Source organism: Parus major, chromosome Z, assembly GCF_001522545.3.
Source record: "Parus major isolate Abel chromosome Z, Parus_major1.1, whole genome shotgun sequence".
Classification (NCBI taxonomy): domain Eukaryota; kingdom Metazoa; phylum Chordata; class Aves; order Passeriformes; family Paridae; genus Parus; species Parus major.
Window position 1 is genome coordinate 63820806 of NC_031799.1, and position 7256 is coordinate 63828061.

The following is a 7256-nucleotide window of genomic DNA, read 5'->3' on the forward strand; positions in this document are numbered from 1 at the left end:
GGAACCATCTCTTCTGTTGAAACAGCTGAATAGAGCAAGGATATGTACATATGTACATACATGAAAGACATGGTCACAGCAATAGCAGTCCCAGTTGCAACATCAGATAGGAAGTGTATGAGATTAAAAAAAAAACCAAAACAACAACCAAAAACAACCAACCCACCACCACAAAAACAAGAGAGCTGACATACATATGGCATTTTTGCCTGAAGGAACTATGGCTGCAGTTTTACAAATTCATGATGAAGTAAGGAATACTCTTTATTTTACAACAACTTTAAAGGAAACCAGGACACTCACTCAACGCTAGAGATTGCTGATTATCACAAAATGTATAGCTTCACTTTTACAACCCTCCAAAGAGTCAGCTCCAGCTGCTCATTGTTTTTCTGTTTGATATATAGCAAGAATTTATGGGCCACAAGAGAAAAGCTGTAATATATTTAAAGCTGTACAGGCAGGTATTGCCACAGGGTACCCCAGCCCACTCATGTTAAATGCCAGCATTTCAACAGATTACATGCAACAAAGAAAAATCTCTGTAATGTATTGCTTACTTTGATTACAGGTCATAACTTGTTAGCTACCTGATGAAAAACCTGAATGGCAGTTCCACAGTGTTCCTGCATGACCAATTGATCTGACTTTCACCTTGTTTCATGGGCAAAACTGGTCTTTTTTTTCACTTCTACACCAATTTGTTCTTATCTGTAAATGTTGTGGCACTCAAGCAGTTTTTGAAAATCTTCAGTGCAGCATTTTTTACAACAGTACGAGAAAGGAAATTGCTGGAAGAGGAAAGGAGAGAGATGAACACGGTGGTTGTTTATTGTTTGGAATCATCTACTTGATTCCTCAGAAAGAAGGCAGCATGCTAATAAGCTCAGATGTTTATACTGTTAGTGCTGTTTAAACAGTTAAGACCCAGCTGGCATTTCATATCCCAGTTTTACACTTCAGTCTGCTTCTTCCTGGCTTGCCCTGCGAACCAGGTTGAAACAGAAGTGACCTGTTGGTTGAGAAGAGTGGCTTCTCAAACTGAAATATTATGTTGCACAAGTTAAGGAAGTACAGGACCCAAATAATGGACATAAAGAATGCAAACCTGTGAGGTACAGAAAAATCTCTGTATATTTTCTTCTTCAGAAGCCAATTTGCATCAAAGAGAGAACATTACTTTCTCATGGCTTTCCAACCAAAAATCCTTGCCAGCTTGAAAATCTGCAAGGACAAAAATGTCTTCCACAGGTTAAAATATTTGTTCCCTAGGAATTATTAGGAACTGTTGGACATTATGAATACTTCCAGTTTGGCAGAAGGAATGACTGACTCACACTGCTAATCTCTAAAGAAAAAAATCCAGAAACTTTATAAGTTCTTCTTCCTGTTTTTAAAGCTAACAAACAGACAAGGCTACTTCTTCTAAAGTTTTTTACTTGGATAAAAAAAAAAAAAAAAAAAAAAAGCCAAAATGACACCCCTTCTTGTGGCAGCTGATCTGATCAATGTCACCAACAATCTGTGTGTGCACCCTGGCTATCTCACACCAGATAAACTTGTCAGAGGAGCAAGTGGTAGTCTTTGCACCAAAAGCAAAGTCATCATTGTAAACAAGCAAATTTCATTTGTCAACAAAGCTACAATTTTGTGGCTTACTTGCAACCATGTGAAGACAAAAGCAGTGAGTGAGGATTACAGTATATGGCAAGGTCCAAGGGGGGAAATGACTAATAATTAGTGACACTGGATATGAAGTTTCCATAACAATGTGCTGTCATGGACTGAGTCCTATGACTGACTTACACAATAGATGTATATGTTTTTGAGTTGTGTTCTCTTCTGGTTAGGAATACACAGATCTTACAACAGTCACCGTGACACAGAAACAACTTTATCAGCTCCCTCAGACTGCCTGAGCCACTGCTCATCACTGTTCCACCTCCCCTAAGCACTGGGCTACTCACTTCTTTGTTCAGACCCAACATTAGGAGAAGGGAGAGATGGGCATTGTCAACACATCATCTCCTATTTAACTTTGTACTGATCTCCTTTATACTTGGCTGATGGTCTGGAAGTCATCACCCCAACTGAGAGCTTGTGACTAATAGTATTAATTGATGGTGCACACTAGTCCCAGCTATATGACAGCTGACTGTGACACTTGGTTCACCTTCTGCACAGCAGTGAAGCCATGGGCTGAAAGGGACACAGAAATGTATGGGAGAATAAATAGGAGCATGTTCTGCTGCTCTTTGTATAACATTGTGCATAAGAGGCTAAAGAAATCTGATGCTCCTGTATTTTTAAGAAAAGAATGCTTTCAAATTTGTTTGTCAGCTGGTATTCCTCCCTGTAATTTCTTTATGAATAAGCTTTTCTAAAAGTTACTATAAAACGTGTTTTGGATGGCTATATTTTTATCACAGATTCATGTCACAGAATCTCAGAGTTTGGCAGGTATCTCTGGAATTCACTTAGTCCAAACCCCTGCTCAAGCAGTATCAGCTACAGCAAGTTTACCAGGACTGTTGTTCAACTGGGTTTCTAATCTCTCCAAGAATGGAGACTCCACCACCTGCCTAAGATACCTTATGCACTGTTTAATTGCCCAAACGCTAAAAAATCATTTCTTTTCTTTAAGTAGAATTTCCCATATTCTCTTTGTCTCTTGTCCTGTCACCAGGCACCATTAGAAGAGTCTGGCTTTATCTTCTTTATTTCCCCCATCAGGTATTTGTACACACTGAGCTACACTGTCTTGTGGTAACTGCAGTCATGGCTCTTCCCAACATTCACATCCCCATTTCTGTGAAATTAATAGATACAACAGAAATTCTTTGGCTTTTAAGTCAGGAAATCATCATCAGGTGAGTCCAGAAAATTCCTGAGTTACTTGTGCTCTGCTTCATTAACTCTGCCACAGATACCAGGGTGGCTGAAGAGCCCGCTAAGGGCCAGGGCAGGTGAAAGTGAAGTTTTTTCCAGCTGTCTGAAAACCTTCAGGTCTTCTCTGAAGCAGGTCTTTTGGCTAAGCACATCTTCTGTAGAAGACACCTTTCTCAACACCCCTCATGTGTGCCTGCCACCCCAAGATAGTGCTCCATGCACTCCTGATCCTTTGTATGAAGGGCAGCTCCATCTCACTCCCAGCCTGTTCTTCCTAATGAATCTGTTTCCATCCATTAAAGCACTCCAGCAATGTGAGCTATCCCAGTACACCAAGATGACTGCAGTGAGACTGTAAACTGGAAAATGCACACAGGTCTCTAATTCCTGCTATTTGCTCCCCATGCTGCAATAGATGATAAAATGTTAATTTGTCCTAGCAACTTAAATGATGAATTCCAAAAGAGTGGGTGAAAAAAAAATCTCATTTTAACCTCTATTTCATTTTCTAGTATACAGTCTTTTAGGAATAAAAATACTGTAATGAAGAAACAAGAACTTGTGATCCTTTCTCCAGCTTACTCCACAGACCCGTGAAACTACTAGGTTTTAGATGGAAACAGCAGAGAATGCAAGGGAATAACTTAGCACTATAGCAAACTACTTATTTAGTTTTCCCTAGTTAAACCTAGGAAGTCTAATGACTAGAGGACAGCAGAGCCAGAAGATGAAACTGGCTGCAAGAACAAAGAAATCCAAGCATGTACTATAGCTATTTTTCATGACAGGTGTATATATATAATCCCTTGTTATATTAGCTGGAAAATTGTGATATTTACAAAAAAAATAAACCCAGATTGGCTTTTGAAGAAATATGAAAATTAAGATTTCTGTTGTAATGGAAAATTTTAAGCTTGCAGAAGAAACTTGTGCCACAACAGTAGCAACTGTGAGCAAAAGCAGATGGAGAATAATGCTGAATGGCAAGTTTCTTTCATACAACCACCAGAGGTTAAACTATCTTAGATGACCATAATGAACATTTAACAATGCCCAGTTTTAAAAAATCAATAGACCCCAGTTATTTTTGTAATTCAGTAACCTCTTGTTTACAGCTGCTTAATCCATACAAGATTTTCATCAACTCACCAGACAATTCTGTTTATTTGTTATTATTTCCTTTGCTGCTATGGTTAATTTTAAATTTGATCTCTATGCTTTTCACTTTAAAACTTGTCTTACCTATTTCATAATACATTATGATACCACATCAAAATTTTTAATGGCAGTTATGGATACCTCTATAATGAAAAAATCAGTCTGTAAAACAAAACATGAGTGATTCTAGCTCTGTTTGATTGGAGACTCTAGGAATGATACAGAATGCATGAAATGACAGAATCACAGACTGATTGAGGCTGAATTTGGTCCAATGCCCTGCTCAGTCAGGGTCACCCAGAGTCACATTCCCAGGATATGTCTAGATGACTTCTGAATATTTTCAGGGATGGCGTCTCCACAGCCTCCTTGGGCAGCCTGTGCCAAAGCTGCGTCACCCTCACAGTGAAAAAGTGTTTCCTCCTGTTTGAAGGAAATTGTCAGTGATTCAGTGCATGCCCATTGCCTCTGGTCCTGTCACTGGGCTTGCCTGGGAAGAGACTGGCTCCCTCCTTTGCATGCACTCCCTTCAGGTGCTTGTACACCTTAATAAAATTCACCCCTGAGTCTTCTTGGAGCTCCAGGCTGAACAGCCCCATCTCTCTCAGTCTCTCCTCAAAGGACTCATACAGCACACAGGGATTAAAAACATGACATGTGCCCTGTTTTCACATTGAGCTCAGAAATCACTACATTTTCCATGCCTAAAATGAGGTGTTCTATGGCCTGACTGTGCATTGTGATTTCCTATTATGCTATGGGTAAGTATATTAAAGAAAAGACAGCATTACTTATTCACCAAGTAGTATACACAAATAAACACTTGCAGATTTTGGTCATAATAAGCATAGAATTGGTATAGATAAAGATAAAATTATCAGTATCCAAAATTATAGAGTGTGCTAAAATAAGAAGGATCCATGTTTAAAGGTGTAACACCATGCAATGATATTGACAAGTCTGAGGTCAGCTAAAAAGATTATGGCCAGTTTAGTATTTGGTGTGGATGTGGTAGCAATAATGTAAAATGGTAATTAAAATCTACAGTGTGTATGCAAACTGAGTGTATTTTTACTGAGATGAGCTGTCCTGATTTGAAGAAGCCAGAAATTTCATGGAAAAGACATGTGAAAATCAGTGCCAAAAAGGCATGATAAACCAAGTCTTCATACTTGGAATCCCCTGATTCAGTCCTGACAGTTTTTCATAATTGGTGCAGAAAGCTTCACATAAAACATGAGTGTGAAAGCAGCAGCTATTTCTTTCTGCTGTGAGGAAATGCGGTACCTATCAGAAAATAATAAATTTTTTGTATGAAAGAGATTATTCAGAAAAAAAAGAACAAAATTCTTCACTGAAATAATTTATGCTTAAGAACTACTTGTGTTGTTTTTTTTCAAATAAAGAAATTCCCAGACACCAACAGAAGTGGAGACTTCTGTGAGCAGAAGAACTGAAAACATGTGGTTTTAAAGACAGATGTATGGTAAATGATTCTTCAGGCATTTGTGTCATTATACAGACCATAACTCTAATCTCCAGTATGTTCACAAAAACAAGAGAAAGGCTCCCTGAGTAAGTGGAACTGCATTTCATGGGGACATCCAATTTAAGATGGAAATACAAGTTTGATACTGTAAAACAGCTGGTGACCATCAGGCCTGTTTAATTCAGACCACTAACTCATTAGAGCAGGAATTGCTTCTTTGTTCGTGGCTGGTGTCTTGTTTCTTAATTGGCAGTGTTATTACAAAATAAGAATAGAAAGAAAAGCTCTGATTCTTTCTAATTCAAACCAGAACTAGAATGACATCAGTTTGTTAGTGTTGGAAGCTAAATTTTGACATGCATAAATAAGAGAAACCCTATTACTATGTCAAGAGCTAGGGAGTCCAATCATGTTTGACTTTGCTATGGTCACACACTTTGTTCAATACCAACATTTTACATAACCTCCTGCTTTTAAAAATAGAATTAACCCTGCATGTTTCCCCTAGAGATTTCAATGAAGATTCAGAATCTCTTGATGAAAATAGAAGTGATAAACACCAGTGTTGAAAAAAAACATACCTCTGAAATGCTGGCACAGGCAGAATTGAATACTCAGCTTACTTCAACCTGTCTTATAGTGATGTATTTCCCTGGTTTTGTTTGTAATACTCCCAAATATTATTAACTCTTTTCACTGACAGTTCTTGTGTGGCAGTACAGCAGACAGAATTTTGAAAATAGAAAAATAGTGTAGTAAAAGGCTAGAGAATAATAAAATATTGGTATTTATTAATTTCCATAAGAGACATGAGGAGGAAAAAGTAAAAAAGGAAAGAAAACAGGATCATAAATTGCTTTCAAGAAACTTTATGACTCAACTGTGCTCCCACTGAAGGAAGAAAAAGACTTTCACTTGATATTAATGGAAATAGGCAAAGGTTTTCAGTCACCTAGAGATGCTGCAAACTGAAAAAATGGGTATTCTACACTATGGATACACTATGCTGGAGAGAAAGAGAACATTACATTTTATTTTACTTTGCTCAACGTTATTTGGCCCTAGAAATATGAAGATAGTCTCAACAGCAGGAAAAAGCTAGAACATCCAAGCACAGTATTAAAAGTATTTATTAATTTTTTCCATTGGTTATGAAAGGCATCTTTACCTCAGCTCATCCAGAACATCACAATAGAGGGTCAAGATTTCTACTTTCAGAACACAAACAAACCTGTACTTTTTAAAATTAATCAGAGTATGAATGGGTTATTTTCTTTGCTTCTGTGTGGATTTTTTTCTAAAGAGATTAAAATTTTATAATATACTTTAAAACTCCCCAGAACACTAGATTAAACATTCTCCTCCTTTCTCTTGCCACATTATGTAGATTCCTGTTTAAATACCAGTTCAGCTGTAGGCCAAACAGCAGCTAGTTCACTGGAGGCAAATTCAAACCCCTTTCTTGTTCCTTTACCCCACTCTTCTCTCCACGGCTGAAAGGTGCACGTAAGAGGCCATGGGTCAAATCCTAGTCTCATCCAACCGGGCATGAAAGTCATCAAAACACCCACAAAATCAAGGCAGGAAGAATGACATGCAAAAGAAGCCAACTCTTTTAGGCAGGAGCACTAATCTGCTGCCTGCAAAAAATGCCTTGTGTACTTTTTTCCTTTTCAAATGGTCCATGCACAGCTGTGAGAGTTATTTACCATTTCTGTCC